This window comes from Salvia hispanica, chromosome 3 (assembly GCF_029641045.1).
Source record: "Salvia hispanica isolate PSC_SH4W2 chromosome 3, Shi_PSC_v1, whole genome shotgun sequence".
NCBI classification, from domain to species: domain Eukaryota; kingdom Viridiplantae; phylum Streptophyta; class Magnoliopsida; order Lamiales; family Lamiaceae; genus Salvia; species Salvia hispanica.
In genome coordinates, this window is record NC_142694.1 from 42,985,538 (window position 1) to 42,996,065 (window position 10,528).

Sequence of the window (10,528 nt, forward strand, 5' to 3'; positions counted from 1 at the left end):
CTATTATTTTTATTTTATGGAGTATATATTCAATAACCATAAGATAATTAATTACAATTTTATATTTTTATCTTTTTTATTTATATATATAAAACCACAAATAAAACAAAAACAATACTATATAAATTTTTAAAATTTTGTGCATTTAGTGCTAGCAAGATTAATTTTAAAAATTTTAATTTTGTCATTGTACAGTTTAATAATAGCAAGATTAATTTTTAAAAAAATTAATTTTGTCGTTGTACAGTTTAATAATAGTTCTGGCAAGATTAATTTATGGTTTAATTTATCATTATATTTTTTATTTGTAAATTTTACAGATATAAATAAAAAAGAAAAAAAAAATTATAAATATAGTATTGTTTTTGTTTTATTTGTGGTTTTATATATATAAATAAAAAAGATAAAAATATAAAATTGTAATTAACTATCTTAAGGTTATTTAATATATACTCCATAAAATAAAAATAATAGTAGAATAATCCCATTAAATCTTACTATCTGTGGTTGTTTTTATCATCCATTCCACAATTTAGAAAGTTTTCAAATTATAAAACTGTATTCCATCGTACCGTTTAAATATCTAGAATCCTACTATATCCACATGTCACCTAGTAATTAGTGGGACATACCAAGTCATCATGCCACTTGGCATGTCATAACCACCAAATTTTTAATCCTATAATTCACCACCAAAAAGGTAATTAACATATATTAACTCTGTACAATTTGAACTCATTGAAAAATTAAGATAATATCGTTGTAATATGTTACAACGTATAATTATATTTTCATATTTTATATATTTAATCTGGATAAGGTAATTAGCATCATAGCATGTATTGCTATACAAGCTTGGCATGAATGAGGGTTGTTAAACCTTTCACAACAATTCTCACCCTAGCTATATGGGTGAATAACGAATTCGTCAATATGAAAATAAATACTCCCTCCGTCACGCTTTAGGAGTCCCGGTTGATCAATTTTGGGTGTCCCGCTTTAGGAGTCCCAGTTGAGATAAATTAATAAAAAATGCCTACAAAGTGGTAAAAAGTGGGTCCCAGCATCTACTACAACTAATAAAAAAGTGTTAAAAGTGAGTTTCAATCTCCACTACAATATTTATTTATTGGACACTCAATTAAAAGTGGGTCCCAACATCCACTACAATATTTATTTATTACACACTCAAACACTTTTTTTCTTAAAACATGTGTCCGACTCAACCGGGACTCCTAAAGCGAGACGGATGGATTAACTAACTGATAATATGGTAATTCACTCCATGTTACATATTATTATGAACATATCACAAATACACAACTAGTGGAACTTGCTATTAAGTAAAAATAGATGATAACACAAATATTTCAAGCATTAATAATAATCTCAATAATGTGGTTCTCATTGTTATCATGCAACAATGATATGGAAGCATTTGAACCTGTAGCCCAGTTTTCTTCCTCATTTCCTGCCATAGACGCTAGATAGTTAGGGATCTGCAAATGTTCGATAGCACTTTCTAACATCTCTAACACCTTATTCATTGATGGACGATTGTCTGGGCTCATTTGTATGCACCATAATGCAAAAATGGTCATCTTCCGACCAATGTTTCTATCATCATTTTCATAAACATTTCCAATGTCAATGTCCCTACCTTGGTTCAAGTGGTCGTATATCCAGTTTAGAAAATACTTACTAGATTCCTTATCATTCTTTGTCAAGGCTTTATTTAAGTTTACCATTTCCATCAACAACATCCCGAAACTATACACATCAGCCTTGTAAGACACTGCACCAATGCTTCTATTAATAAGTTCAGGAGCAACATACCCTATGGTTCCTCTGGCGGCCGTCAATGTCACTGCCTCTTTGTTTGCAGCGCATAATTTCGCCAGCCCAAAATCTGATATTTTCGGGACGAACTTATCATCAAGAAGTATATTGTGAGGTTTGATGTCAAAATGCAAGATTTGGTTGTCACATACATGGTGCAAATACTCCATCCCTCGAGCCACTTCAATTGCAATCTTGAATTTCATATCCCAATCCAATGAAGAGGTTTTTTCTGGATTGAAGACGTACTTATCAAGTGAACCATTTGGCATGAAATCAAAAATGAGGGCTCGCTTGGATCTTTTAGCAAAATATCCCACAAGTTGGACAACATTTACACGATCGATCCTTCCAATAGTTGCAATTTCATTGATGAAGTCTTGCCTGTTTGCTTCGGATTTTCCGAGCAATTTAACTGGTACAAGATTGCCACTTCGAAGCTTTTCCTTGTAAACAGAACCGAAGCCTCCTTGGCCCAGTTTACATTCAAAATTAGAGCTGAGAAAGCGTACCAATGAATGCAATGTAATTAGAGCCTCCCAGAGCCTGATAATAGAATTCTGCGAATTAAAACAGAACATTAGAGAAATTAAGAGACACTAAACAAAAAAAAATGAAATTAAAAATTCTTACGTTCTTGTATATCTGCCCAAAAGTTTTGTACATCTCTCCAAAGGGAAGTAAATAAGAGTAATGGTACACAAGTAATTACCATTATGATTGTCACGGGAAGACTTAACCCTGCAATTATGCTAACTGAAATTTGTTTCACAAAATTAGATACTGTTAGTATGCCTTAAATTTGTATAGGATTAGGTTTTCTAATTGGGATAGGATTATGTTTCCTAGGCCCAGTCTGTCTAATGTGTGCCCATATATATGGGAGTAGAGCACATAATCTGTATCTGAAAACTGCAGTCATAATACAATTTGTTCTCCGTTTTTGCCCGTGGACGTAGCCAACACAACGTTGGTGAACCACGTAAATTCTGTGTCTCTTTCTTTTGTTTCTCGATTCACAATTGCCCTATTTGTCATAACAAACTGGTATCTAGAGCCTTGGTTTTCGAACTAGGGTTTTGAATTCCGCTGCGAGGGTTTTGTCTGGTAAATCGAGATGTCTGCTCTGAACGTGAAGGTTGACAAATTCACCGGGAGAAATAGTTTTGGTTTATGGCAGATCAAGATGCGATCTCTGCTGAAGCAGCAGGGTTTGTGGGAGCCGCTCAAAACAAAGAAGGCTACGGAGGATGATAAGGAGTGGACAACCCTAGACGAAAAGGCCCACTCGACCATCATATTGAGCCTGTCTGACGATGTTATCATCGAAGTTGCGGATCAGGAGACGGCTGCTGCTCTTTGGGCGAAGTTGGAAAGTCTATACATGACGAAGTCTCTAACCAACAAGTTGCTCTTGAAGCAACGTTTGTTTCGGTTACGCATGCAGGAAGGTACGCCCCTTCGGGATCATCTGGAAAATTTGAATAAAATTTTGCTAGATTTGCGTAATGTTGAAGTTAAAGTAGAAGACGAGGATGCTGCTTTAATTTTGCTTGTGTCTCTGCCTGAATCTTACGAAAATTTTGTTGAGTCTTTTATGACTGGCAAGGAAACTCTTTCGTTGGATGATGTTCGATCTGCTCTCCACATCAGAGAGGATCGTCAACAGGCAACGAGTTCAGCCACAAAAGATCTGCCATCGGGATTATCTGTTACGGGTAAAGGACAGAAGAAATTCAGACAAAAGAAGCAGAACTCAAAAGGTTCAAAAGGTCCTAAAGGCCCTAAGCCAGATGACATCTGCAGATATTGTAAAGAACCATGGCATTGGAAGGCTGATCGTCCAAGGATAAAGAAGAAACTGGGCAAGAAGGAAGATGCTAACGGTTCTGCGACTGTGGCAGAAGCTGATGACACAAATTCGGAAGAAGAATTGGCCTTGGTTGCGAATGAACAGCCACACTGTAATGATGTGTGGATTTTGGATTCTGGATCGTCATATCATCTCTGTCCTCACAGTGAGTATTTCAACACTTATGAGCAGATAGATGGAGGCAATGTTACCATGGCCAACAGTGCTGTCTGCAAGGTGGTTGGCATCGGCTCAATCAGGATTAGGACTCATGATGGGGTCTTCTGCACCTTGAACGATGTTAGGCATGTTCCACAGATGACGAAAAATCTGATATCCCTGAGTACATTTGATAGTAAGGGGTTCAGTTTCAGAGGTGAAGGTGGAGTAATGCGTATTTTGAAAGGTTCGAAGGTGGTTCTGACAGCTTTGAAACGGGGTACCTTGTATGTTCTGAGAGGTTCCATTGTAGCAAATTCTGCTGATATTGCATCATCCGAGGTTGCAACCAAGGATATGACCAAGCTGTGGCATATGAGGCTCGGTCATATGGGAAAACGTGGCATGAGAATCATGTCGAATCGTGATTTTCTTTTGGGCCATAAGGTGCAGAAACTTGATTTCTGCGAACACTGTGTGTTGGGGAAGCTTCATCGCAGCAAGTTTCCAAAGAAAGGTGTTCATCGAACGAAGGGGACACTTGACTAAATTCATATGGATTGTTGGGGTCCCTCACGTGTTGAGTCTATTGGAGGACCCAAGTATTTTGTGTTGATGATTGATGACTACTCGAGAATGACTTCGGTGTTTATGATGAAGTATAAAGGTGAGGCATTCAAGAAGTTCAAAGAGTGGAAGACTCTAATTGAAAACCAGACTGGGAAGAAGATCAAGCGATTGAGAACAGATAACGGTCTGGAATTTTGTTCGTCTGAGTTCGATGAGTTTTGTAGGAGTGAAGGGATCGTTCGCCATCACACCGTTAGACATACACCACAGCAGAATGGTGTGGCAGAACGCATGAATCAGACGTTGTTGGAGAGAGCAAGATGCATGCTCTTCCAAGCCGGTTTGACTAGAAAGTTTTGGGCAGAGGCAGTAAACACGGCTTGTTATCTGATCAACCGTGGACCTCACATTGGCATTGACTGCAAGACACCGTACGAGGTATGGTCTGATTCACCTGCAAATTACTCTATGTTGAGAGTTTTTGGTAGTACTGTTTACTATCATGTGAGTGAAGGTAAATTGGAGCCAAGAGCTAAGAAGGGAGTATTTGTTGGTTATGGAGATGGAGTTAAGGGGTACAGAATTTGGTCATCTTCAGAGGGTAGAATTATTCTCAGTCAGAGGGTAGAATTATTCTCATCTTCAGAGGGTGAGAATTATTCTCTGATACCACTTGTCAGGATTGTCGGCGTCGGCAAACATTAGTTTGATATTGTCCGCTTTGGGTCAAGCCCGCACGGATTTGTTTTTGGGTCACTTCAAAAGGCCTCAAACTAATTGGGGTTGGACAGGAATTATATACACCTTCCAACTTCCCTCAGATGTCCGATGTGGGATTGGTTTGTACTAACAAACCTCCCCCTCAAACCGAGACCACATCGAAACACATAATGGGCTCCGACTCAGACAGATCGTCGGCCCCACTCAAACATGGGTCTCGCAAATTGGACCAGACCCGACGCCAACCTGGCTCTGATACCACTTGTCAGGATTGTCGGCGTCGGCAAACATTAGTTTGATATTGTCCGCTTTGGGTCAAGCCCGCACGGATTTGTTTTTGGGTCACTCTCAAAAGGCCTCAAACTAATTGGGGTTGGACAGGAATTATATACACCTTCCAACTTCCCTCAGATGTCCGATGTGGGATAGATTTGTACTAACAGATACCTCTCTTCTTGATTGATGTGATAAAATTGAAAAAAATGTTAAGTGGGCACCTAGAATGGCCAGAAGAAACAGCAGATAGCCTGCAAAATAATCATTAATTAAGACAGACAGTTATAGAGTAGTATGTTGTTCGAATTGAAAGTGTTTATCCTTACGATCAGCTCCTGATAAGAGGCCCAAGAGTTCCTCTGCATTTTCAAGAAATATGAAATTATACAGAATATCTTAATTAATAACATTCTTAATTAACAAGATTGGCTTTCTTACCCCATGCTGTTGATTGCTCATCGACATAATAGGGAAAGAAGTGGAGTTCAAAGCCATACAAGAGAGATTGGAGGATTTCTGGAAGAGAAGCATTCATCGGATCCATCAATCCCCGTCCCGATATCATGACACTTAGATCTACATCACACAGATGTGGCACCTCTGAGGCCGTGACGCGCACAACATTTACATAACTAAATATTGGATGTGATAAATTAGAGGCACAATCTTGAGTTATGTCTATGAAGAGGTAAGAATTGTTGATCAGATTGGGGCAGCTAATCAAGTTAACAGACATTAATTCTCGATCAGGATCATAATAGTATGGAGAAGAAGAACGAGGTATGAAGTCGTGGAGATACGACGAATGGGTAGGAAAATAGCAGATTGTATCATTGTTTATGGAAGCATCAACCAGCCTAATAGTGGCGTTTTGGTAGTTGATATCTTTGACATAGTATTTGACAGTGTTTATATAGATGAAAATCATAATTTGAAATAGTAACTTCAGCATAAATACAGAGCCCCCTCGAATAAACATATATTCAGAGCTTAAATACCAGTGATTAAGAAATCATATCATATTCAAACTCTGTTATTAGGAAACCATTCACAACAATTCTTACCTTGTGACTTGGTAGTCAACTAGTTATATATGGGATAAATAAAGAACTCTTCAATTATAATTCACAAGACCATGTAAGTAAATAACTAGCTAATAATATGGTAATTCACTTTACGTTACATCTTATTATGAACATATCACAAATACACAACTAGTGGAACTCTTTTTCAAGTAAAAATAGAAGACACACAAATATATCAAGCATTACTAATAATCTCAATAATGCTGCTACTATTGTCATCATGCAACAATGATAAGGAAGCATTTGAATCTGTAGTACAACTTTCTTCCTCATTTCTTGCTGTATATGTTAGATAATTTGGAGTTTGCAGATGTTCGAAATCACCTTCTAACATCTCTAATACCTTATTCATTCATGGACGGTTGTCCGGATTCATTTGTATACACCATAATGCAACAATAGTCATCTTCCGACCAATGTTTCTATTGTCATTTTCATCAACATTTCCAATGTCAATGTCACTACCTTGGTTCAAGTGGTCGTAAATCCAGTTTGGAAAATACTTACTAGATTCATCATTATTCCATATCAAGTCTTTGTTTAAGTTTACCATTTCCATCAACATCCCGAAACTATACAAATCAGCCTTGTAAGACACTGCGCCAAAACTTCTATTGATAAGTTCAGGAGCAACATAACCTATGGTTCCTCTAGCCGCCGTCAATGTCACTGCCTCCTTGTTTGAGGGGCATAATTTTGCCAGCCCAAAATCTGATATTTTTGGCACGAACTTCTCATCAAGAAGTATATTGTGAGGTTTGATGTCAAAATACAAGATTTGGATGTCACAACCACGATGCTGATACTCAATCCCTCGAGCCACTTCAACTGCAATCTTAAATTTTATATCCCAATCCAATAAAGAAGCTTCTTCTCGATTCGAGACGTACTTATCGAGCGACCCGTTTGGCATGAAATAAAAATTGAGGGCACGTTTGGATCTTTCAGCACAATATCCAACAAGTTGTACAATGTTTACATGATGGATCCTTCCAATAGTTGCTATTTTATTGATGAAGTCTTTTGCGGCAGATTTTTCGAGCAATTTGACTGCAACAAGATGACCACTTCGAAGCTTTCCCTTGTAAACAGAACCAAAACTTCCTTGCCCTAGTTTACCTTCAAAATTTTTAGTCATCTTCTTTAAGTCCCAGTAGGAATACTTTATTGGTACGAGTTTGTTGTCACCTTTTAGGAGTGACTCTACTCCCTCGAATAATGACAATTGCCTTCTCCAGAATTTGTAGATAAAAAACTAGAAAATCAAAGGACAAATGATTATTCTTGGTGCACAAATGATGATTTCAGTTAAGAGGGCTGAGATAACATGGAAAAACAAGACAAAATAAAGATTGAAATAAGGCCAAAAAGTTTTATAGTGACTTGCTTTAGGTAGAAATGAAAGGAAAACTGATGTACTCCCTCCATCCCACAAAGATTGTGCCATTTTTTCATTTCCATCCGTCTCACAAAATTTGTCTATTTACTTTTTATCATTTTTGGCAATGGATAATCCACTAAATCATACTTGGATATTATTACAAAACTGACATACTGGATTTTACATGATTTTAGAGGGTGGTTTTGTATGAATTTGATCATATTTTGTCTATTATTGGGCATGTTTATATCCACTTCTTTATTATGTTGGTATGTTGACCATTTTGTTAAGAATGTGTAGAAAAAGGTTCAAAATATGTGGATGTGCAGCTGCCTTAGTTTGAGACAATATTAACTGGATATTTCGAAGTCCAATCAGCCCCTAATGCATATCAATCTCTTCGTCTTCGAAAGAGATTTGTGTGGGTATCTCGCACGCCTCAATCGGAGTTCGGTAGAAGAAGTAATGAACGTTATAAGAACACTACGCGTTCCAGAAATTTTCACGCGGCCGGGTGAATTAACCACCCGGCCGGGTACGGTGTTTCTGCGCGAAAAGAGTCAGAAATTGGTCGAAAATGACCACCCAGTCGGGTGAGTTTTACTCTTTATAATTCCACCCGCCCGGGTATGATATTTTGGCGTATTTTTATGCCAAAAATGTGATTTTTGAGGGGGATTAAAAGGAAGAATGCCTAGGGTTCACAGATTCTCGATTCTACCGCCTCCAACACATTCCACACTTTCCCAAGAACAATTTGAATAGAGATTTGAAGATTGAAGACTACAAATCGAGAGATTGGAGTCTCTAATCCATAGAATCATTCCACATGAGTATTTATTTGCTTTCTTTAATGTATTTGATTGAATCCATTGTTTTGATTTTCATGAAGAATATGAGTAGCTAAATTTTATTGTGGAGTTTTGGTGAAGACTACAATGGATGTTTGTGATTAATTCAAGGACTTCTTTTGATTGCTTAGCTCTTGTGATTTCTTTGTTCATTCTTGTGTCTTTTCAATTCAATTGCTTAGCTACCAATTGAGTTTGTTTACCTTTATAGTTGTAATCGAGAGATACCTATCTAGGTTTGATAAAAGAGTGAGCTTCACTTTGATAATTGACGGTACTAGATTTTCGGTCGGGCGTGAAAATGCAGGGGTGTATCTAACTGATCAGGATGAGATTCCTAACCTAGCTGAGTCGTTGGCACTACAACCAAACCTAGTGTCAAATAAATTTCCTCAACCCACTTCTACTGGCTAGTATAGTGGATGTAAGGGTCGAATAATTGCGGTGACTTTCCTGGGTGTTTTTGGTTAGCTACCACGCTTTTGGGGTTGGGACTCTACCTACGCGAGAAATAAAGATGGTACTCTACTGACTAGTAGGCCTGAAAATGACAGACATGTGGTTGTGTTCGTGAAAATAAGGGACAAGGTATTTCAGAGACATGTGAAAAGTAAACAATTACTAAAAGAGGAAACTTAGACAACAGGGTATATCTGGTGGTTGGTTGGCTTTCTGACAGGTCTGGAAGGTACAACTGAAAAGTAAGAGACAAAAGCAAAAGCAACTAAAAAGCAAAAGTGGTCCAAGGCAAAAGTTGATTTTGACGTTTTCTTCTTCACCAAGTATTAACAGAAATCATATGAACACAAACTCCATGACTAAACTCAGATTCATAAATTCAAACTCACGATCCATTAATTAAAATGCTTAACTAAAGATGAACAGCTGAAACTGCAGACTACCACTACTGACTAACATGCAAGGTGATGATCATAGCGCAGAACAGGAAACTCATGCACGAAAACTTAAACTGAGACATAGCCACAACTTTCAATCAATAACTTCAGATCTAGCCTACTCGACGGAAAACACATGCACCCACTTAAAAGTTAAAAGCGATGACTAAATCTAACTTTCCTAGGCAGAATGAAGCAAACAAACCAAAGAGACATACGAAATAGAAACTTCATAACTTAAACGTCTGGATCTTCTCCCAGTACTTCAAAAGGCAACAAAAATAATGTTTGCAACAGATCCAACGGAAAAAGCATGTAAAGATTAAACTAGAAAGAAAATAATGATTGTTTTGCCACTCCGGGCGGTGATACTGCTATACTACTACGGCAAACTGGCTGGAACGGTAGTTTGATGACTTCTCCGGCAGACTCTTGGACGTCAAGTGACCATAGCTGTGGCGAGGAACGAGAGACTGGATAATGCTGAAAGGCTGATCTTCTAGAGAGAATTCTACTAAGTGTGAAGAATGAAAGACCCGAGTATCCGTTTTCTCTCTCCAAGTGGCTTCTTTTATAGGGAGGCTTGCCCTTGCTTTTAGGGTAGACTTCCCTCTCGATTTGACTTTTCTGCCCTTGTTAATGATCATCCCAGCTATCTATCTTCTCCATCTCGAGCCTTTTCTCTGGCATGCATGCTGGTCAGTATTGCACCCTTCTAGCGCTCTTTTCACTTGCGTCGCCTGAATCGTCTCCTACTGGCTTGGATCCCTTAATCCTGCACACTTGAGCAACTGTTTTGCAGATAATACATGCATTTCACGACATACTGATCAGTAACCAAGGCTTAGAATACGACTTATCAAATTGCTCACACTTATCACGTGCTTGTCCTCAAGCAT

The 10,528-nt window shown here is 37.9% G+C and overlaps 2 pseudogenes; both read right to left on the minus strand.

Moving 5' to 3' along the window:
- Positions 1-1,370: 1,370 nt before the first annotated feature.
- Positions 1,371-2,505, minus strand: LOC148930871 (rust resistance kinase Lr10 pseudogene; annotated as a pseudogene).
- Positions 2,506-6,503: 3,998 nt separating this feature from the next.
- On the minus strand, positions 6,504-7,864 carry LOC148930872 (rust resistance kinase Lr10 pseudogene; annotated as a pseudogene).
- Between the last annotated feature and the right edge of the window lie 2,664 nt (positions 7,865-10,528).